Source organism: Pseudorca crassidens, chromosome X, assembly GCF_039906515.1.
Source record: "Pseudorca crassidens isolate mPseCra1 chromosome X, mPseCra1.hap1, whole genome shotgun sequence".
Taxonomy (NCBI): Eukaryota; Metazoa; Chordata; class Mammalia; order Artiodactyla; family Delphinidae; genus Pseudorca; species Pseudorca crassidens.
The window spans coordinates 91,358,591-91,381,517 of NC_090317.1; the positions used below are offsets into that span (position 1 = coordinate 91,358,591).

At 41.5% G+C, this 22,927-nt stretch overlaps 1 protein-coding gene across 2 annotated transcripts in view; it reads right to left on the bottom strand.

Moving 5' to 3' along the window:
• LOC137216770 (zinc finger protein 81) overlaps positions 1-22,927 on the bottom strand; it is a 71,125-nt gene that overhangs the window by 30,085 nt on the left and 18,113 nt on the right. The window lies entirely within an intron of this gene.

The window sequence follows — 22,927 nt, forward strand, 5'->3', positions numbered from 1 at the left end:
TTGATCTAAGAACAGACACATATATCAATGGAACAGAATAGAGAATCCAGAAACAGATCTGCACACATATGGACAACTGGTTTTTGACAAAGGTGCCAAAGGGGAAAGGGACAAAGGTGCCAAAGGGGGAAAGGAAAAGTCTTTTTTAAAAATTGTGCTGGAACAAATGGATATGAGTTTTGGAGGAAAAAAACAAACCTTGACCCACATCTCACACCATATACAAAAATTAACTTTAGTGTTCTCACCACACACACACACACACACACACACACACACACACACACACTCAAACTAAGCAACTCTGTGAGGTGATGAATGTATTAAGTAACTCGATTGTGGTATAAAAACAAATATACAGATCAACAGAATAGAACAGAAAGCCCAGAAATCAACCCACACATATAAAGTCAATTAACTTATGACAAAGGAGCCAAGAACATAAATTGGGAAAGGACAGTCTCTTCAATATATGGTGTTGGGAAAACTGGACAGCCACATGCAAAGGAATGAAACTGGAGCACTATCTTATACTACATGCAAAAAATAACTCAAAATGGATTAAAGACTAGAACATGAGATCAGAAATCATACAACTCCTAGATGAAAACATAGGTGGTAAGCTCCTTGACATAAGTCTTGGAGATAAATTTTTGGATTTGACACCAAAAGCAAAGGCAAGAAAAAACAAAAATAAACAAGTGGGAATATACCAAAGTAAAAATATTATGCACAGCAAATGAAACCTTCAACAAAATGACACAGCAGCCTACTGAATGGGAAAAAATATTTGCAAATCATATATCTGATAAGGGGTTAATATGCAAAATGTATAAAGAACGCATACAACTTAACAGCAAAAAACCCCAAAAAATCTGATTAAAAAACGGGCAGAGGATCTGAACAGACATTTCTCCAAAGAGATATACAGATGGCCAACATGTACATGAAAAGGTGCTCAATATCACTAATCATCAGGGAAATGCAAATCAAACCCACAATGTGATATCACCTCATACCTGTTAGAGTGGCTATCATCAAAAAGACAAGAAATGACAAGTGTTAGTGAGAACACAGGAAAAAGGGAACCTTTGTGCACTGTTGGTGGAAATGTAAATTGGTGCAGCCACTATGGAAAACAAGATAGAGGTTCCTCGAAAAATTAAAAACAGAACTAGGTATGACCCAGCACTTCCACTTCTGGGTATCTATCTAAAGAAGATGAATACATTAAATCAAAAAGATATCTGCACTCCCACGTTCACTGCAGCATTATTTACAATAGCCAAGATATAGAATCAACCTAAGCATCCATAAATGGAAAAATGGATAAAGAAAATGTGGTGTGTGTGTATATACACACACACACATACACACACACACACATACACACACAATGGAATATTATTCAGCTATAAAAAAGAGGGAAATATTGCCATTGCAACAACATGGATGGACCTTGAGGGCATTATGCTAAGTGAAATAAATCAGACAGAGAAAGAAAATTCCATATGATCTCACTTATATGTGGAGTCTAAGAAAAACAAAAAACAGAAAACAGAGCTCACAGATACAGAGAAGAGTTGGTGGTTGCCAGAGGCAGGAGTGAGTGGTGGGCGAAATGCGTGAAGGGGTCAAAAGGTACAAACTTCCAGTTATAAAATAAAGAAGTCATGGGGATGTAATATACAGCATGATAACTATGGTTAATAATACTGTATTGCATATTTGAAAGTTGCTAAGAAAGTAAATCTTAAAAGTTCTCATCACAAGAAAAATATTTGTAATTATGTATGGTAATGGATGTTAGCTAGACTTATTGTGGTGATCATTTCACAATATATACAATATTGAATGATCATGTTATATACCTGAAACTAATATAATGTTATATGTCAATTATACCTCATTTAAAAAAATAACCAAGTGGGGCTTCCCTGGTGGCGCAGTGGTTGAGAGTCCGCTGGCCGATGCAGGGGACACGGGTTCGTGCCCCGGTCCGGGAAGATCCCACATGCCGTGGAGCGGCTGGGCCCGTGAGCCATGGCTGCTGAGCCTGCGCGTCCGGAGCCTGTGCTCCGCAACAGGAGAGGCCATAACAGTGAGAGGCCCGCGTACTGCAAAAAATAAAAATAAAAATAAAAAAGGCATGGACTTCCCTGGTGGCACAGTGGTTAAGAATCCGCCTGCCAATGCAGGGGACACGGGTTTGAGCCCTGATCCGGGAAGATCCCACATGCTGTGGAACAACTAAGCCCGTGCGCCACAACTACTGAGCCTGCACTCTAGAGCCCACAAGCCACAACTACTGAGCCCGCGTGCCACAACTACTGAAGCCCGTGCACCTAGAGCCTGTGCTCTGCAACAAGAGAATCCACTGCAATGAGAAGCCCATGCACCACAACGAAGAGTAGCCCCTGCTCACCGCAACTAGAGAAAGCCCGCACACAGCAATGAAGACCCAATGCAGACAAAAATAAATAATAAATAAATTTATATAAAAAAATAAGAGGCAGAAACTTCCCAAATATGGTAAAAGACATAAATTTACAGATTCAAGCAGGATAAATCCACAGAAAACCACACCTATGCACAGTGTAGTCAAACTAATGAAAACCAAAGAAGAAAGCAGCCAGAAAACAAACAAAAAAAGACATATTACATACAGGGTAACAGTGATTAAAATGACCACTCAGTGCTCAACAGAAGAAACAGAGGTCAAAATACAGAATACAAACTACAAAATTTTTAAATGATGAAGAAAATAAGTTTTATCTGGCTGGGCAAATTTAGGAGTGCCTTGATAAGTTCTTCATGGCTTTTGGTACTACCCTCTGTGTTTCTGGTCCCACCCTCTGAGCCATCTTTCCTATTTCATGAAAGGTTGAAAGGTAGCATTTCAGGAAAGATAGCAGAAGAGTTTTCTCAGTCTGCTTCCTACCGGTAGCACTTTGAAGGTCTGACATCTTTCCATTTTTGTATTGTCTCTATCCCTTTAAGTCTAAAGTGGTAGTGTTTCTGTTCATATAATTTGCTCTAAAATTTTATGAGTTGTCTGTGAATCTCACTGGGTTCACTCCCTTAGACGAAAAGTGCACCTACAGATCTGTTTGAGATAAGCCATTCTTTATCTTGGACTCCTGCTGAGAGGGCTGAGGGACACACTCTTAAGCTTCCTAGAGGCCCTCTTGCTTGATTGAGATCTATGAGGCACTCTTAATCTCTTCAAGGGGAGTTTTGTGTGGCTGAATGCTCTGGTCCTCTGATCTGAGGTCTTAAGAAAAGGTTGTATAGTCACATCTTTTGCTTTATTTCTAGATCATATTTTCCTGATAGTGTTTCAGAGCTATTTCTTTTTTTTTTTTAACATCTTTATTGGAGTATAATTGCTTTACAATGGTGTGTTAGTTTCTGCTTTATAAGAAAGTGAATCAGTTATACATATACATATGTTCCCATATCTCTTCCCTCTTGCGTCTCCCTCCCTCCCACCCTCCCTATCCCACCCCTCCAGGCGGTCACAAAGCACCGAGGCGATATCCCTGTGCCATGCGGCTGCTTCCCACTAGCTATCTACCTTATGTTTGTTAGTGTGTATATGTCCATGACTCTCTCTCACCCTGTCACAGCTCACCCTTCCCCCTCCCCATATCCTCAAGTCCGTTCTCCAGTAGGTCTGTGTCTTTATTCCTGTCTTACCCCTAGGTTCTTCATGACATTTTTTCCCTTAAATTCCATATATATGTGTTAGCATACGGTATTTGTCTTTTTCTTTCTGACTTACTTCACTCTGTATGACAGACTCTAGGTCTATCCACCTCATTACAAATAGCTCAATTTCGCAGAGCTATTTCTTAACTTTAGAATCTTGTGCTATCTGAAGAGGCTAATAATTTTCAAAACCATCAAGTCCTGGATCCTTTGTGTTTGACAGTCTTTCTCTCAATTTATCTCCTTTCATATTTTGCTAAAAGCAGCAAGAAACTTGATGCCTTCAACACTTTTCTTGGAAATATTAGATAGATCACCAAGTTCATGAAGCACAATTCTCTACTTTCCACATAACTGCAGACGACAGTGTTGCTAAGTTTCTATCACATAAGCTCCTCCAGTTTCCAAAACATGTTCTTCACTTCCTTTTGAGCCTTCATCGGCATCCTATAGTCCAAATTTCAACTAACAGTCTATTCAGGCAATTTAGGATTTCTCTAATATGCTCCTTAAAATCCTTCCAGCCTCCACCCACATCCAAGTTTGAAAGATATTCCCACATTTTTAGGTGTGTTATGACAACACCCTACTCCCATGACCAAAATCTGTGTTAGCTTTCTATCTGATGCATAGCAAATTACCCGAAAACTTAGTGAGTTACAACAATATCCGTTATCTCACAGTGGGTCAGGGGCCCGGGTGTGGCTTAAATAGGTCCTCTCACTTGGGATCTCTCAAAAGGCTGCAATCAAGATGTTGGCCAGGGCTACGTTCATCTTGAACACTGACTTGGAATGACCCACTTCCAAGCTCAGGCAAGTGGTTGTTGATAACATTCAGTTTCTCGAGGTCTGTTGTACTGAGTGACTCAGTTCCTTATTGACTGTTGGCCAGTGGCTGCCCTCAGTCCTTTGCCACGTGGATCTCTCCATAGGGAAGTTCACAACATGGCAGCTTGTTTCATCAAAGCCAGCAAACAAGAAGAGCCAGAGAGAGAGAGTGCCAGCAAGATGGAAGTTACAGTCTTTTATAACCTAATCACATAAGTGACATCCCAACACTTTTACCTTATTCGGTTTCTTAGAAGCAAGTCACTAGGTCCAGCCCACATACAAAGGGGAGTGGATTACACAAGGGTATGAATACCGAGAAGTGGGGATCACTGACAGCCAACTTAGAAGGCTGCTTACTAAAAAAAATCAAAATTTGCATGAAGCAAATAAAGATAAATTTCGAAGGAAATTTATAGCTTTAAATGCTTATATTAGAAAAGAGTCTAAAATCAATGACCTAAAATTTAACCTCAAGGAGCTAGAAAGTAAAAGACCAAATGAACCCAAAGAAGGTAAAAGAACTAGCAAAGATCAAAAAAATTAATGAAATAGAAAACAAATGACAGAAAAAGTCAACAAAAAATTAATTCAAGCTGTATTATCGACCTAAACATAAAAACTAAAACTAAAAATGCCCCAGAAGAAAACATAAGAGAACATCTTTGCAATGTTGGGACAAGCAAGGATTTCTTGACATAGTACAAAAAGCAACAACCACAAAAGAAAATTTTGATAAATGGGACCTTATCAAAATTAAAACTTCTGCTCATCAAAAGATGTCATTAACTCATAGACATAGAGAACAGACTTGTGGTTGCCAACGGGGAGGGGCAGTGGGGGAGGGATGGATTGGGAGTTTGGGGTTAGCAGATGCAAACTATTACATACAGAATGGATACACAACAAGGTCCTACTGTAGAGCACAGGGAATTATATTCAATATCCTGTGATAAGCCATAATGGAAAAGAATGTGAAAAAGAATATATATATGTATAACTGAATCACTTTGCTGTACAGCAGAAATGTTGAACACAACATTGTAAATCAACTATACTTCAATAAAATAAAAATTTAAAAAAGATGTCATTAAGAAAACAAAAAGCCAAGACACAGACTGGGAGAAAATATTTGCAATATGTATACAAAACACCCATATTAAGAATGTATAAAGAACTCCTACAAAGCAAAAAGAAAAAGACATGTAACCCATTTTTTTTTTTTTTTTTTTTTTTTTTTTTTTTGCGGTACGCAGGCCTCTCACTGCCGTGGCCTCTCCCGTTGCGGACCACAGGCTCCGGACGCGCAGGCTCAGCCGCCATGGCTCACGGGCCCAGCCGCTCTGCGGCATGTGGGATCCTCCCAGACCGGGGCACGAACCCGTGTCTCCTGCATTGGCAGGCAGACTCTCAACCACTGCACCACCAGGGAAGCCTGTAACCCAATTTTTTTAAATGGGCAAAATATTTGAACAGACACACATGAAAAAGACATACCAATAAAGTATATTAAAAGATGTTCAACATCATTAGTTATAAGGGAAATGCAATTTAAACTACACTAAGATAGCACTATACACTCACTTTCAAAGCTAAAATTAAAAAAAACTGAAAAATTGCTGGTAGAAATGTAAAACTGAACTATCACTTTGGAAACTTGTTTGGCAGTTTCTTTTTTTTTTTTTTTTTGGCTGTGTTGGGTCTTCGCTGCTGTGCGCAGGCCTTCTCTAGTTGTGTTGAGCAGGGACTACTCTTCATTGTGGTGCCCGGGCTTCTCATTGTGGTGGCTTCTCTTGTTGCGGAGCATGGGCTCTAGGTACGCGGGCTCAATGGTTGTGGCACGTGGGCCCTAAAGCGTGCGGGCTCAGTAGTTGCAGCACGTGGGCCCTAGGGCATGCAGGCTCAGTAGTTGTAGCGTGCGAGCTTAGTTGCTCCACGGCATGTGGGATCTTCCCAGATCAGAGATCGAACCTGTGTCCCCTGCATTGGCAGGCGGATTCTTAACCACTGCCCCACCAGGGAAGTCCCTGGTTTGGCAGTTTCTAATAAAGTTAAATATACACCAGCCTGTAATCTGGCAATTCCATTCCTTGGTAGATACTAAAAAGAAATGACAACAATATATCCTCAGAAAACTTCCACAAGAATATTTATAGCAGGATTTATCATGATAAAAAAACTAGAAACATTCCAAATGTTCATCAGCAGGTAAATGCATAAACAAATTATAGCATATTCATATAACTGAATATTCAGCAATAAAAAAGAAAGAGATACCGGTAGAACAAACAACCTGGATGACTCTCAAAAATTTACAAATAGAAGCCAAACACAGAGCCAAACACAAAACGTATGATTCTATTTATATGACAATCAAGGACCAGCAGGGCTAATCTATAGGGATTAAAAATATTAACAATGATTGCCTCAGGGGGAGGATATTGACTGATTAAGGGGGAACCTTCAAGGGTGATGGACATGGTCTATATTTTAATTTGAGTGATGGGTATACATATTTGTCAAAATTCATTAAACTATACCATTTAAGATCTGGGTAATTCAATGTCGTTCAAATATAACTCATTTCAAAAAACACACAAAAAAGTGCATATTATAAATATATTCAGGGTACAATGTGGGCCCCAAAGAGAAAACAGTTGATTCTACTGGGGATGTAGGTTTAGGTTCCATAGAGCTGGTACAGTTTAAACTGAATCCTGGAAAAAATAAGTGTGATAGAGATAAGTGAGGGAAAATGTTTTCCAGAAAAGACGAAGAAATTGGTGTGGAGACAGGAAAATACACAGTAATTAAGGAAAGAGCGAACAGCTTTGTGAAAAGGAGAGATTATATAATATGTCAAGCAGGCAATTATGAGAAAAAAAAAATCCAAGGAAGTAGGCTGGAGTCTGATCATGAAATAGTATGAATTCCTTTAGTAATAGATCACCATTGAAGTGTTTTAGTTTTATATTTTTAAGTTAAAATTTATATTTGGGAATAAAAATTCATAGTAACAAATTTTTTATAAAACTGCCACACAGGAACACACCTTAAGATACCACTACATGCTTCACTTAGAAAAAGTTACAGACATAGTCAAAACAAATAGCTCTCATTTATAAATGTGAGTTCGTTTCTTTTAGCAAAAGAAAGCTCACAGGATTCTAAATAATTCATGGGACAAAAAAAGGAAATTTAAAAATATTTTTAGCTGAATGATAATTTAAAATGACATATTAAAAACTTTATTGCACAGCATGTGGTTTATTTCTATAATCATTCCTTGTGCTCTTGAAAAGAATATGTACCCGGAAGTTGTTGGTTACAGTGCTCTATATATTTTTGTTGGCTCAAGTTCATTAATTATGTTGTTCAGGTCTTTTATATCTACTGAATTTTTGCCTGTTTTTTCTTTCAGTAACTGAAAGAGGTATGTTAAATTTTCCACTGAGTATAGATTTGATTATTTCTCTTTTTTTTCTCCGTTTATGTTTTATTATCTTGAGGCTATGTTATTAGCTGTGTACAGATATAAAATTTTTATATTGTTTTGTTAAATTGGCTCTTTTATATTATGAAATATCTCTAGTAATAAATCTTGCTTTAAAGAAAAAAAAAAAAGAAAGCTCACAGGAAATGTCAGACTGAAAACCAGCAGGATACAGCGATGCAGGGACAGCTCAACACCTCCTGAGCTAGAAGGCTCGGAGCCAGGCCTCCCTGGCTGGGGGCTGTGCTGCTTCTCCTCTCTGGCCTTCAGTTTCCCTGGCACCAAAGGAGGGAAGACTGGATGACTGATAAAGTCCTGGGTGCCATGGTCCATTCATTTCAGAGAACAGTATATGATCATAACAGTATCGTTCTCCTTTGATTGTAAATGTCAACAGAATACAACTTAAAAATTTTACTACAAAGAGTGCTATGATTTTTCCCATACTCTGCAAAGGATGGATGAGGGCCCATATTATCAGGCCACACTCACTGCTTATATTGGAAAATGAGGAAATGCTAATGAAATTGCTTTTATGGGCTGACATTCATGGATGGCAGAAAGGGGCGTTCCAGAAGGAGTCCAGGATTTGCTCTTCATGAGTATTTCAGCTCCTGGCCAAAGCTCGGTGGCCAAGTGCACACATGGGCACACCCATGCCCGCATGCAGTCTGTAAAGGTCACTGAGCACGTGTTAACCTTGAAGGGGAGAGAGAAACCTCAGTATTTCCCCCCAACAACACTCCAAGCCTCTTGTAAATCATATTCAAATTCATACACTTAAGCATTAATTTACATACTTAATTTCTGACAGGCTGACAACCGCAGCCCTTCTCCCCCTCAGTGTAAAGTGAGAAGTGAACTGTTATTCAGTGTATCCGTTACATTGGTAGTGGTGCTAAGTGTATTTTATATAATGTGCTATCTACAAAAAGGCAGATAAGAATTTGATTTAACATCCAGTTAAAAGCCATCATTGAAAAATTAAAAAAAAAAGAGTGCTATGATTTTTATTATGACTCTCACCATCTTTGGAAAATTTCCATTTCAGAAGTTTGATTTGGTTCACTTTCTTGGAGCTTCTTGCCTTGGGAGCATCCTCCACGCACACCAGTACCTATGAAGATAATTAGCCAGCATTCCTTTTCCTGAAGCCGCAGTCTATGGCTCTGCCTTCATCACATAGGCTGCGCTGTGTCCCTGTTCAACCTCCAACTATTCTTCTAATTACGGAGTGCCCAGATGCTTGATTTATTGTTTCTTCCTTACACCTCACTGTGTATTCTGCAAGTTGTATTTTAGTATGTTCCCACAGAGTTTCTTCAATTCATGCTGCTATCAGTGTGATCAAAGTTTGAGGTTTTGACATAAGAGCCCTTCAGATATTCTGTGGGAATGCGAGGCCCAGCAGCTAGTGGGAAGAGTTGCGTTTCAGCACCTTATAGTCCTAACTCTGTCTCCCTCTATTAATGTTGCATTTAACCTTGAGAGCGTCAACTTAGTTTTCTCACACATTTTCAATTAAAACATTTAGTTCCTTTTTCAATACTAAACATGATTTTTTCTTTTAACAACAAAGACATGCATCAAAAAACCATGTGCTCAGAGAAGTGATGTAAAAATACCATTGTCTTATCTCCAAATACTAATTCTAAGATCAAGGTCTTCAAGCCTTTGACCACGCACACGGACCACCAATTTCTAGGATACATTATTCCACATCATCATTTCTATAGTTTGACAAAAACCATAACACATTCTCTGATACAACAACATAATTCCATAATTCCTTGAAAATCTGTAGCATAGCATAAGCACTAAAACTTACTAATTATGAGAGCTGTTAATTTACAATCCTCTCATAATGACTGTACCACTATCCATTTTTATTTATTCTTAAATTCAATTTCAACTACCTGATTGTGTCTGAAGTAGCTTCATAGTAGTTTTATTTCTATGAAAGTGACATGTTTCCAAGTATCACCTGGGGGATTAGATTAGATTTAAATGAGAGAGGAAAATATAGTATGAGTTACACCGTTTCCTCACTTGGCATACAAATTAAAAAAAAATCATCCATTTCTTTAGTGATTAAAAATAACAGTTCTTTTGTGAGCATAGACACAATACAAGGAATCTGTTTCTTTGCGTGAAAAGCAGAATCAGTGGAAAAGGACCCGAATTCTATCGCTAGCTTTCGGTTAACCCAAATGAGAGTATGCATAAGCTCAAGCTTGTGAGCGTACTGATTCAGCATTGCACAAAGTGACTGGATGAACCAGGATCCGTCCTTTGAATTTCGCCAGGAATAGTAACCAGGTGCTGTAGAATATGCATACAAGAAGTCTGCCTCAACCGGTATTTTCTGACAGGCCGTGTCATCCTCAACACCACTGTCTGTCTCCAAGCAGCTAAAACATGGCTACAGCCACTTGGGATGCTCGCCACGCACCTGTGCCCTCGTGCGGGATTTGGGAGGCAGAAGCGGCCTGCAGTTTTAACTCAGAAATCGTGAAAACCAAACCCCAAACCAACCACGCTAGCTCTTGCAGGGTGGGAAGCGGCCGGCAAGCCCAGCTCCTTCGGTGTTTGGCCTGCTCCTCGTTTGGAAAATTACTTCTCTTTCTAGTGAGAACAGGAAGTCGGGCGGCCCAAGTAAAAGGCGAGTGAGTGAAGTGTTCAGAACGGTACCGTCACCCTTGTTTTGGGAACTGATACCCCAGGCTGGCACCTCCCTCCCTGAACTCTTTTTTTTTTTAACATCTTTATTGGAGTATAATTGCTTTACAATGGTGTGTTAGTTTCCGCTTTATAACAAAGTGAATCAGTTATACATATACATATGTTCCCATATCTCTTCCCTCTTGCGTCTCCCTCCTTCCCACCCTCCCTATCCCACCCCTCTAGGTGGTCACAAACCATTGAGCTGATCTGATCTCCCTGTGCTATGCGGCTGCTTCCCACTATCTATTTTATGTTTGGTAGTGTAGATATGTCCATGCCACTCTCTCACTTTGTCACAGCTTACCCTTCCCCCACTCTTGCACTGTTGGTGGGAATGTAAATTGATACAGCCACTATGGAGAACAGTATGGAGGTTCCTTAAAAAACTACAAATAGAACTACCATACGACCCAGCAATCCCACTACTGGGCATATACCCTGAGAAAACCATAATTCAAAAAGACGCATGCACCCCAATGTTCATTGCAGCACTATTTACAATAGGTAGGTCATGGAAGCAACCTAAATGCCTATCGAGAGACGAATGGATAAAGAAGATGTGGTACATATATACAATGGAATATTACTCAGCCATAAAAAGAAACGAAATTGAGTTATTTGTAGTGAGGTGGATGGACCTAGAGTCTGTCATACAGAGTGAAGTAAGTCAGAAAGAGAAAAACAAATGCCGTATGCTAACACATATATATGGAATCTAAGAAAAAAAAAAAGGTCATGAAGTACTTAGGGGTAAGACAGGCATAAAGACACAGATCTCCCTGAACTCTTCACACAATAAAGCTCACTCCTGCTGGCCGTGGCCGTCTCGGGCACGAGAAAACCCTCGCTGTGTGAAATGAACATAGCAAGCCTGACAAACCAAAATCTTAAAAAGAAAAAAAGTATACAGCAGCAAAACCTCAGGACTCCTGCACCACACCTGTAACCTGCCCACTTAGTAAATAAACAGAACATCAAATCACAAAAGCTACGCAAGGGGTAGGCCACCCTGGCAGAGAGCCCGACCCACAGCAGGGCGGAGGGAGCAGGTGCGAATGATCTGGAAGGGGCGAGTCTCCCACTTTCCCCCCTTGGGGCCCTCAGTCCTAACACTGCACTGGGAGCCTGGGTTGATCCGGCCACGTAACTCTCAGCTTCTTCTTGTGTTTCACTCTCAGCTTCTTCTTGTGTTTCTAGTAAGGGAGGAAGGCGATGGTTTCAATCCCTTTGCCTCCGGGTCAGAAGGCAAGATCCTCTGAAACCCAGGTGGACAGGACATATGGGAGGTTGAGCGTCTTCTCCTGGTTGGGGATGGGTGCACGGGCTCTTAGAGAAAGTCCGCTGTCCGAGCGCGTGATCCTGAAGCTTCTAGCACTGACAGCTGGCTGACTCCTTTCCCCTCTCCCTGGGGAGGCAAGGAGGCCATGGAGGTGGGAGAGCCCTTCCCCCATTCCAGCCCCCGGAAGTGCTACTTTACCAAATTCACTGATTAGCTCTAGCAGTTTTCTGGTAGCATGTTTAGGATTCTCTATGTACAGTATCATGTCATCTGCAAACAGTGACAGCTTTACTTCTTCTTTTCCAATTTAGATTCCTTTTATTTCTTTTGTTTTCTCTGATTGCTGTGGCTAAAACGTCCAAAACTATGGTGAACAGTGGTGAGAGTGGGCAACCTTGTCTTGTTCCTGATCTTAGTGGAAATGGTTTCAGTTTTTCACCATTGATAAAGGCATTTTAAAGACTCTCACTACACCTACCAAAGAGATGAACTTATTCAAAACATATTAAAGAGATGTGCTATCTGTCAGCAGAATTCTTTGCAGGCCACTCCCAAGGTAAGCACCACAAGTTTTCCCCAACCAACTTCCCATCCAACAGGAACTGCTGGCAGTTGGATTTCATAGAAGTAATGCGTGCAGAACATAGGAGGTTTTGTCTACTTATGGTGTGTATGATGTCAGAATGGCCTGAAGTTTTCCTCTCTTCAAAAAGCCAGTGCTCAGGCAATGGTATAGGTTCCCTTAATAAACGTAATTTCCACTTTGGGGATACCAGAGGACGTTGAATCAGACAGAAAAAGTCAATTTATTTCCACTGCTGTTCAGGAATTACAAAAATGTTTACAGATTTCTACAAGCTATCATATAGCCTATCATTCTTATTCCTGTGGACATGTACAGCAAATGAATCAAACTCTAAAGAAACTCATTGGCCAAGATTCAGCAACCAATTAGGGTTAAAAAGGCCTACAGCTTTACCACTAGCTTGTTAAAAATTAGAGCAACCCTTGCCAGCAAGCATGAAATCACTCTCTTTGAACTTATGTTTAGCAGGCCTATGAATTTTGGTCTGAGACCATGTCCTGTGCCTAATTTAACTGAATCTTCCCATAATCATATTCAATTCTTAAAAGGGTTTCTCTCTTCCCCAGAAACCCTGAGACATAAAGTCATAAGAACCTGGAAAGACCCCCTGGAAAGTCTGCCACCTCTATCAAAAGGGAGATTTCATCTACATAAAAGAGTCCCAGGAAAAGACAGGCTGTCACCACACTGGGAGGGATCTTTCCAAGTAAAAGAAAAAATACAGTTGGATTCATGCTTTCCCTATGAAGCCAGTACCTCAGGAGGACTGGACTGTCTCTCCCACAAAGGACTTGAAACTTAAGTTTTCTAGAGTGACTGATACTGGTATTGAGCTCAACTGAAATGAGGTTGAAGAGTAGCAGAATATGTCACTTTGGCATAAGGATTATTTTGAGCTGAATGCAGTTGAGAAGAAGCAGGTACAAGAAAAGCTCCCTGCCCTCCCATTTGCCTAAAAGTAAGATATAAATTTTCATGGGAGATTGGGACTGACATACACACACTACTATATATAAAATAGATAACCAATAAGGATCAATGAATAGCACAGGGAACTCTACTCAATATTCTGTAATGACCTGTATGAGAAAAGTATCTAAAAAAGAGTGGATATATGTATATGTATAACTGATTCACTTTGCTGTACAGCAGAAACTAACACAACACTGTAAACCAACTATACTCCAATAAAAATTTTTTTTAAAAAGATATAAATTTTCTAAGGTGTCTCTCCTCTCCTCTCTCCCAGGAAGGACAAAAGTTAATCACAGGAGGCAACTTTAGACCCTATCAGCCTGGAGATGGCACCTACATAACAAACTTTATTAACTAGCCTTTATCTACCATTAGCCTTCTCCCATATATTTATGTTCCCACAGTATGCTGCCCTTGGAAACCTAAAACTGCTTTCCTTTGTCCTGTCGTTTCCCCATAAATTTATTGTTCTTTGCTGAAGATGCTACATAAGCCGGAATTCTAAGCCACCGTTTTGAGTGACTCATTGTTCCCTGGGTATCTCCCATATATACAAGAGGTATGTAAGTTAATAAACTTGTTTTCTCTTATTAATTTATCTTTTATTAAAGGGGTCTCAGCCAAGAACTTAGAAGAGTAGAAAGAAAATTATTTTTTCCTCCCCTACAAGCAAACATTACCATTCTCATAACTGCCTTGCTGTCCTAGTCACAGCAGAGTTATTTCAACTACCTAAGAATCAGATTTTACTAGAAAACACATATTACACTGCTTTTTTTTCTGTACTCCAAGTAATGGTCTCCACAATTACATATTTCTAATCAACTCCATATTGTATTCTCAGAATAGACATGATCTGGACTTTTAAGTCAAACAAGTCAATTATTGGCAGAGTAAAGGTGGAACCATATTCATTAGTAATTTTTTATAATACCAAAGTAAAGTAACTAATATGCATCAAGATACTCCAGCCCTAAATTTGACACAAAAATGTTTTAACTAGTTTGACTGGAAGGATCGTTATAGAAGAAAGAACTCTCTTAACTATACTACAATCAAGAGAACTGTAGGAGTAATCCTACTAGGGAACTGTTCTCTTGCCTTTACTATGGTAAGGGTTTGGTTCAATAAGACTACTGATAGCTGTAAAGATAGTGATGGTAAATTACATCATAAAAACTGGTAAGAATCCTATCAACAGACCCTGTAAGATATATATAAACGAGATCTCCCTACTACGTTTGGAACATGGTAATGCCCTGAGTCTATTTTAATAGCTCCTAGGATTATAGGTGGATAGTTTCTCTTAATATATCTGAGGCTAAAATCAGTCTTCACAACTAGACTTGTATCCCTGAGCCCTCCCACTATGGAATCTGTTTAAGGGGCCTGTTTGGGACCACACAAGGGCAAAAGAAGGCTTATCGGAATACAATCCTGGAAGAAACAGGAACAGGCACAGGTATAGCTAACTCTTTTGGTAATGAGATTTTGAATAATAAACTTGGTGCTTTGGGATAACTACAAAAACACATAATACAATGGCAAACTGCATGGAATCACATCATGCAAGATGTTTAAAAGCCATGGAAACTCAAGTCAAATGGAAACTGAGAAAATTCTGGAATTGGACTGTTTGGAATAATTTAATGATGGGGCAAAAAAATCACCACATAGGTCTCAGAGCCACTCATCTGTACAGTCCAGGAGCAGTTAGCTATCAAATAACTCTAGGATAGCATCACGAGTTCAGAATTACAGCATATTCAAGGGAACAAACAGGTATTGCACTATGACTATACCAGAAGGGACAGAAGAATGGTTTAAAACAGCATCTAATTAATAGACAAACAGAAACCTGGCATTTATAGATAGCGACTGCAGAAGATAGGTCTTATGTCACTGTATTAATTTTAGGATGCAAGTTCTCTCCAGTCCCAGTATGGATAAACAAAAGTAGATGCCTATTATTCAGGGAGATTTGCATGCCTGTTATTGATTTGGACCAATGCAAGCAACGGCCCATAGGCGGGGTTGTTCCTCAAGACTTAAAATAATTAAAACTACATTAAGCATTGGAAGTTCAATCTGTACCCTTCAAAGAGTGCCTCATAATAATATACTAGAAATGACCATGGCTGTCTCTGTGTTTTGCATCTGGGAAATACTATTTGGGGAGATGGAACCATTACTGCAGGGCTACATTATGTCCGTGTGATGTTAATTACTGAACAACAGGAACTCGGGAGAAATTCAGTGGGCTTATAAGAAAAAAAAATCTTTTCTTTCTTTTTATTTTTTTAATGTCTTTATTGGAGTATAATTGCTTTACAATGGTGTGTTAGTTTCTGCTTTATAACAAAGTGAATCAGCTATACATATACATATATCCCCATATCCCTTCCCTCTTGTGTCTCCCTCCCTCCCACCCTCCCTATCCCACACCTCTAGGTGGTCACAAAGCACCGAGCTGAAATTACAACACCCCATAACACCATACACAAGAATAAACTCAAAATGGATTAAAGACCTAAATGTAAGGCCAGACACTATAAAACTCTTAGAGGAAAACATAGGCAGAACACTCTATGACATATATCACAGCAAGATCCTTTTTGACCCACCTCCTAGAGAAATGGAAATAAAAACAAAAATAAACAAATGAGACCTAATGAAACTTCAAAGCTTTTGCACAGCAAAGGAAACCATAAACAAGACGAAAATACAACCCTCAGAGTGGGAGAAATTATTTGCAAATGAAGCAACTGACAAAGACTAATCTCCAAAATGTTGGAGCTCATGCAGCTCAATATCAAAAAAACAAACAACCCAATCCAAAACTGGGCAGAAGACCTAAACAGACATTTCTCCAAAGAAGATATACAGATTGCCAAAAAACACATGAAAGAACGCTCAACATCACTAATCATTAGAGAAATACAAATCAAAATTACAATGAGGTATCACCTCACACCAGTCAGAATGGCCATCATCAAAAAATCTACAAACAATAAATGCTGGAGAAAAGGGAACCCTCTTGCACTGTTGGTGGGAATGTAAATTGATACAGCCACTATGGAGAACAGCATGGAGGTTCCTTAGAAAACTAAAAATAGAACTACCATATGACCCAGCAACCCCACTACTGGGCATATACCCTGAGAAAACCATAATTCAAAAGGACACATGTACCCCAATGTTCATTGCAGCACTATTTACAATAGCCAGGACATGGAAGCAACCTAAGCGTCCATAGACAGATGAATGGATAAAGAAGATGTGGCACATATATACAGTGGAGTATTACTCCGCCATAAAAAGAAACAAAATTGAGTTATTTGTAGTGAGGTGGATAGACCTAGAGTCTGTCATACAGCGTGAAGTAAGTCAGAAAGAGAAAAACAAATACCGTATGCTACATGGTATATATGGAATCTAAAAAACAAATGGTTCTGGAGAACCTAGGGGCAGGACAGGAACAAAGACGCAGATATAGAGAATGGACTTGAGGACACAGGGAGTGGGAAGGGTAAGCTGTGACGAAGTGAGAGAGTGTCATGGACATATATACACTACCAAACGTAAAACCGATAGCTAGTGGGAAGCAGCCACAAAAAAATCTTAATTAGGGACTTCCCTGGTGGTCCAGTGATTAATACTTCACCTTCCAATGCAGGGGGTGCAGGTTGGATACCTGGTCAGGGAGCTAAGATCCCACATGCCTCCCAGCCAAAAAACCAAAACATAAAACAGAAGCAATATTGTAACAAATTCAATAAAGACTTTAAAAATGGTCCACATCAAAAAACAAACAAACAAAAATTAATTATCAGGCCCCCAGAGAGCTACTCCTTGGCCTTGGACTGGGTAAGACTTCATAAGGAACTACAAAATAATACTTAAATAATTAATCATTTGAAAGAGCAAGGAATAAAGATAATACAACAGTTTGTAAAAGTAATGTATGAGGAACAGAGAGCTTTTGCACATTGCTAATCAAGAATGTGCTTTAACTACTGGTAAGACATATTTAAAGGTTTTTTTCCCCAACACATATATTGCACTGACTTTTAAAATTCACCCTATGGTTATTTTCCTAATTGCTGTGCTTAGCTATTGTGTGGACTTACTAGATATTTAGGTGGCAGCAAACTGCCCACAGAAAGGTAGAAAATGCAGTGAGATAATTAGAAAAGTGTGGTGTTATTATAAAAGGAAAGTTGTAAGGATAAAAAAAATGGAATTTTCCCTGTTGCCAAAAGAGGAGACTCCCCCCCCACCGCTTCCCTTTTCTTAGAGTATTTCCTTGAGAAACCTGGTATTTGTAAATCCTCCCTCTGCCCCTTTTATATGTATGTAAATCTTTTAAAAGGTTAAATAAGCCTTTTGTCAGCATTATAACCCAGGATTGTTTTTCTTAAGGGTCTGGGAGACACCTCATTGACATGTAAATAACAAGGAAGAAAGATAGCACCCTATCTCCCTGTCACCCTGGGAGCTTAGCCTAGGCACCTGGCTCTAAGCTGGAACTACCTGCTTATCATAGAGACAGGAGCAGTTTGATTTTGCCTTTAGATAAAGGCAATTAACTAGCACAGATGGCCACTCCCATTACCAGGTGAACTTAGGATGAACTATGAAAGAATGTAGACTGAATTGTCCTGTCAAGTCCTCTTGCATGAGGACTTGATAAGTTATCATTTATTTTGAAAACAAGCAGGTAATGGACTCTACCTGCTCTGTCCCAGAAAAGGGTGAGATTTCTTTCTGTCTTTGCAATCTCTTTAGCTAATTGCTTGTGATGCACACTGTGGTCTGCTTTGATGCTTATTCAATAACAAAACAATTTTCTTTCTATTTTATATTTGCGTATTTATATTTCCTGGGTTGCTATGAGATTTAATTCTTTTTCCCTAACATGCAACCATGCTGACTCTGGCTACTGATTTTTCTGTGACAAATAAAGTCTCCCATCACTGACTCAGGAGTCTCATGGCCTCTGTCAACATACTTGAAACTGTGGCAAGCCAACTTCTTAGCTTACTAGTAGGGTAAAATCTCAGCCCCTACACAGTTCTTGACACCAAGGACCACGACCAATCTGCATTCACACGGCAAGGCCTTCCATATACGTTGGCAGTGCTCTCCCAGAAGTAATGAGAGTACCTCGGCGTTTCACACCAGTGAGTGGGTCAGGCTTTGGCGAGACTGCCTCTACCCTCTGCTGTCCAAACTTTTCACTATATAGATGAAGTCTTCTTGGTTAGCCAGTCGGAAGCCTTAATTTCAATGGCTCCGCCCATAGTATTATTATGCCTTTGCCATCAGAGGTCGCTGGTAAACCCTGACAAAATTCGACTAAAGTGTCTGGGACCTCTGGGTGGATGGACGATGCTCTATCCCTCTTGCAAAGAAAAACTTCTATCTCTTTGAACCCTATGCCAAAAAGGAAGCCCAACATCACACTGGGCTCTTTGGGAATGGGAGACAATATGTGCCTCCCCTGGACATTCTATTTGATCCTTTATGTTGGCTAAACCACAATGTCTTTTGAGTGCGGCCCAAACCAACGGTCAGTGTAGGATGCTGTCCGGCTCACTGTGGCACATTCTCTGCTCTCTGCCTTCAGGGTCCCCAAAGCCTAAATGACCCTGTTGAACTACCAGTCCGTGTAACTGATGGTGTTGCCTACTGGGGCTGCTAGCAACGGGGGGCAGCCTCCGTTTGGAAAAGCCCCCTAGGGTACAGGCTTTGTCGTCTTCCTTACACACCTACTAGCTATACCCCTTATGAAAAGCAGCTATTAGCTTACTACTGGGCCCTTGTCGAAACTGAACACCTGACTCATGGAGGCCTTGCAAACCCTCCAGCTTGATACTCCCCTTTGGGGGTAGGTCAATTCAGACTCGATGACTAACAAGATGGGAAGGGCCCAAAAGCCTCATTTGTCAAAAGGAAAGAATATATTCAAGAGCACAGCTGGCCTGGCTTCACATGAAAATGGGACAGATTTTCCCTTTGGGGGAAAATCTGTTTCCCACTCTGCCAACCGTGGAGCAAGGCTGCTGGGCTTCATGGGGCACTCGATTCATAGAAGATCCCTCAAATGCCTAGACCTGATCCACTAATGAGTGGTCTAAGCTGGAATCTAATGGTTTCTACCAGGCTCTGTGGCTGTTCAACCTTAGTAGAACTGAGGATGGATGTGAGCACTCCCCTCAGCAGGCAGAACTCAAGCCTATGCTTGTAACTCTGGCCAATATTCCCTTTGATATCTATTGACTCTTAAGCTATTGCCAATGTCCAGCTGTTCAGTCTCGCACTTGGAAGACTACAGGCTGGGAGACTGGGCAGCCTTCTTTGGTATCGTGGGCCATGGAAACAAAACAAGGCTACTAATTGAACGGTCTGGGTCACCCACGTAGGTGCCCATGGTAAGGGTCCAGTCTCTGATGATACTGACTGGAATCACACTGCTGATGGAGCCTTCAGGGCCTATATTACTGCTATTGCTTTTCTGCATCCATCATCACACGGACATGGCAACATAACCATCATCACAGACTGGGCGCAAATTGCAAGACTATAGCTTTCTGACGCAGAAGCTACCATTGCCTGCCAAAACATGACTCCTTCTAAAAGATGACCCATTGGGATGAGGAAGGACACACTGCATGAATTGTGGGCCCGCCTGCTCCTGGCATACAGCATCACACCTCAAGAGCCTGCTCTCAGGGATGTCACCACTGTTGCATCATTGTTGACATTTTTTCAGGTTGAAGTGTTGCAGTCTGCTCAGCTGACTCCAGCCACACCGCTGTGGCCCTTAGAATTATTCTGTGTCAAGTTTTCGGCATCCTGGACTATTTATCTGCAGCCTGAAAACGGTACACCTTTTACTGCAAAAGCCATGTAATGATAGGCTGATAGTCAAGGTATCTGATGGACTTCCACACTCCCCAACCATCCACCAGCATCTGGTATTGTCGAGTGTTGGAATGGCCTCCTCAGAAATGGACTCAAAAGGATTTCAGACTCCATCACCCTTGCCTCCTTCTGGTCCATACACCCTAGTAAAGCAGTTGGGTCAATGAATATGGCTCTCCCCAGAAAGTAATCAGTTCCTTTCAGCTGCTCCCTGGGTAATTAGTGATCAGGGGTTATATGGACATATTTTGACAATCTGGGATCCTCCGTTGAACATTCCTGGGTATAATCTTTCCTTCACCTAGCGACCCCAGACCAGCCTGGCTGGTAACCCTCTGTGTGGCAGCCCAGCCAGCAGGGAGGGAGCCTGAGAGACTGAAATTTAATTCTGGTTCAGCTACCTGGATTCTCTGGTTGGATGGACACTGTCCTAGATCACAAGGCTAATTACTACTTGGTTCAGTACATTGCTTACTATGGGCCAAAGTGCACAACATAACAGATCTCTGTGAGTTTATAAAAATGCCCTTGTCTTTCTTGTACCTGACCCATTCAGATGAAAGGTCTGGGAACTAGTAGAAGATAATTGGGCAGGGGGAGGTGAATTTATAGCTACTAGAATGGGTCATAATGATTTTGTGTCAGTAGAGGATGAGGAACAACACAGAACCTGAAGAGGAAACACCTCAGACCTCAGGAGGTACAGGAAAGGGACAGGCATTAATGATCTTTGCCTTTCAGAACCACCCCCTGGAGCCTTCCTCACAAAGGAAAATGCCCTGGCACATCTCTCCCAAACTGTTGCAAAAGCCTTAAATTTAACTGTCAGGTCTTCCAATACCTACGACCAGGATGCTATCACCATTCCCCTTAATCTTGCTAAGAAGTCGGTCAGAAACAGCAAGTAGGGTCCCAGCTCCTGCATCTCACACGCAAAACACCTGCCAACACCTCCAAATGTCTCCCTGAACCACTTCTCTTGGTCATCACTCAGCCATTCTGTGGGGCAGAAGAATGCCATGTGGCCGGGGGCATGGACATCTAGGACGCAAGTTTTCAAACAGAACTGAGAACCCCTGACAATGTCGAACTTCACCTGAGCCCTGAAAACAGTGACAATTAAGAAATCCCTCCTACCTACTTGTATTCCTTTTTGAGAAATGACCTACCACAAACAACCATTCTTCCCACATGACTTATCTAAGTCTGGCTGTCCACTCTTTCCCATGACCCCCATACGACTTGCAAACGACTCCCTTGTTTACCTGTGACAAGAACAAATGCAGACCTTTCTCCTTTTGCCTGTATCTGCAGACAAGGCCAGACACAGACCCTCCAACTCCCCATTCTGTCTCATGAATGACTGAGATTAGAAATCTGTCTCCCTTAAATATTTATAAATGATGTGACCGACAAGGGCTTAATTTCTAAAATATACAAACAGCTCATACAACTCAATAACAACAACAAAAAAACCCAATCAAAAAAATGGGCAGGGGAAGATGGCGGAAGAGTAAGACGCGGAGATCACGTTCCTCCCCACAGATACACCAGAAATACATCTACGCGTGGAACAACTCCTACAGAGCATCTACTGAACGCTGGCAGAAGACCTCAGACCTCCCAAAAGGCAAGAAACCCCCCACGTACCTGGGTAGGGCAAAAGAAAAAACTAAACAGAGACAAAAGGATAGGTACGGGTCCTGCACCAGCGGGAGAGAGCTGTGAAGGAGGAAAAGTGTCCACACACTAGGAAGCCCCTTCGCGGGCGGAGACTGCGGGAGGCGGAGTGGGGGAGCTTGGGAGCCGCGGAGGAGAGCACAGCAACAGGGGTGCGGAGGGCAAAGCGGACAGATTCCAGCGCAGAGGATCAGGGCCGACCGGCACTCACCAGCCCGAGGCTTGTCTGCTCGCCCGCCGGGGCGGGCGGGGCTGGGAGCTGAGGCTCCGGCTTCTGTCAGAGCGCCGCGAAAGGCCTGGGGTTGGCGGCGTGAACACAGCCTGCAGGGCATTAGTGCACCGCGGCTAGCCGGGAGGGAGTCCGGGGAGAAGTCTGGAACTGCCGAAGAGGCAAGAGACTTTTACGTCCCTCTTTGTTTCCTGGTGCACGAGGAGAGGGGATTAAGAGCGCCGCTTAAAGGAGCTCCAGAGACGGGCGCAAGCCGCGGCTAAAAGTGCGGAGCCCAGAGACAGACATGAGACGCTAGGGCCGCTGCTGCCGCCACCGGGAGGCCTGTGTGCGAACACAGGTCACTAGCCACACGCCCTTCCGGGGAGCCTGTGCAGCCCGCCACTGCCAGGGTCCCGGGATCCAGGGACAACTCCCCCGGGAGAACGCACAGGCGCGCCTCAGGCTGCAACGTCTTGCCGGCCTCTGCCGCCGCAGGCCCGCCCCACACTCC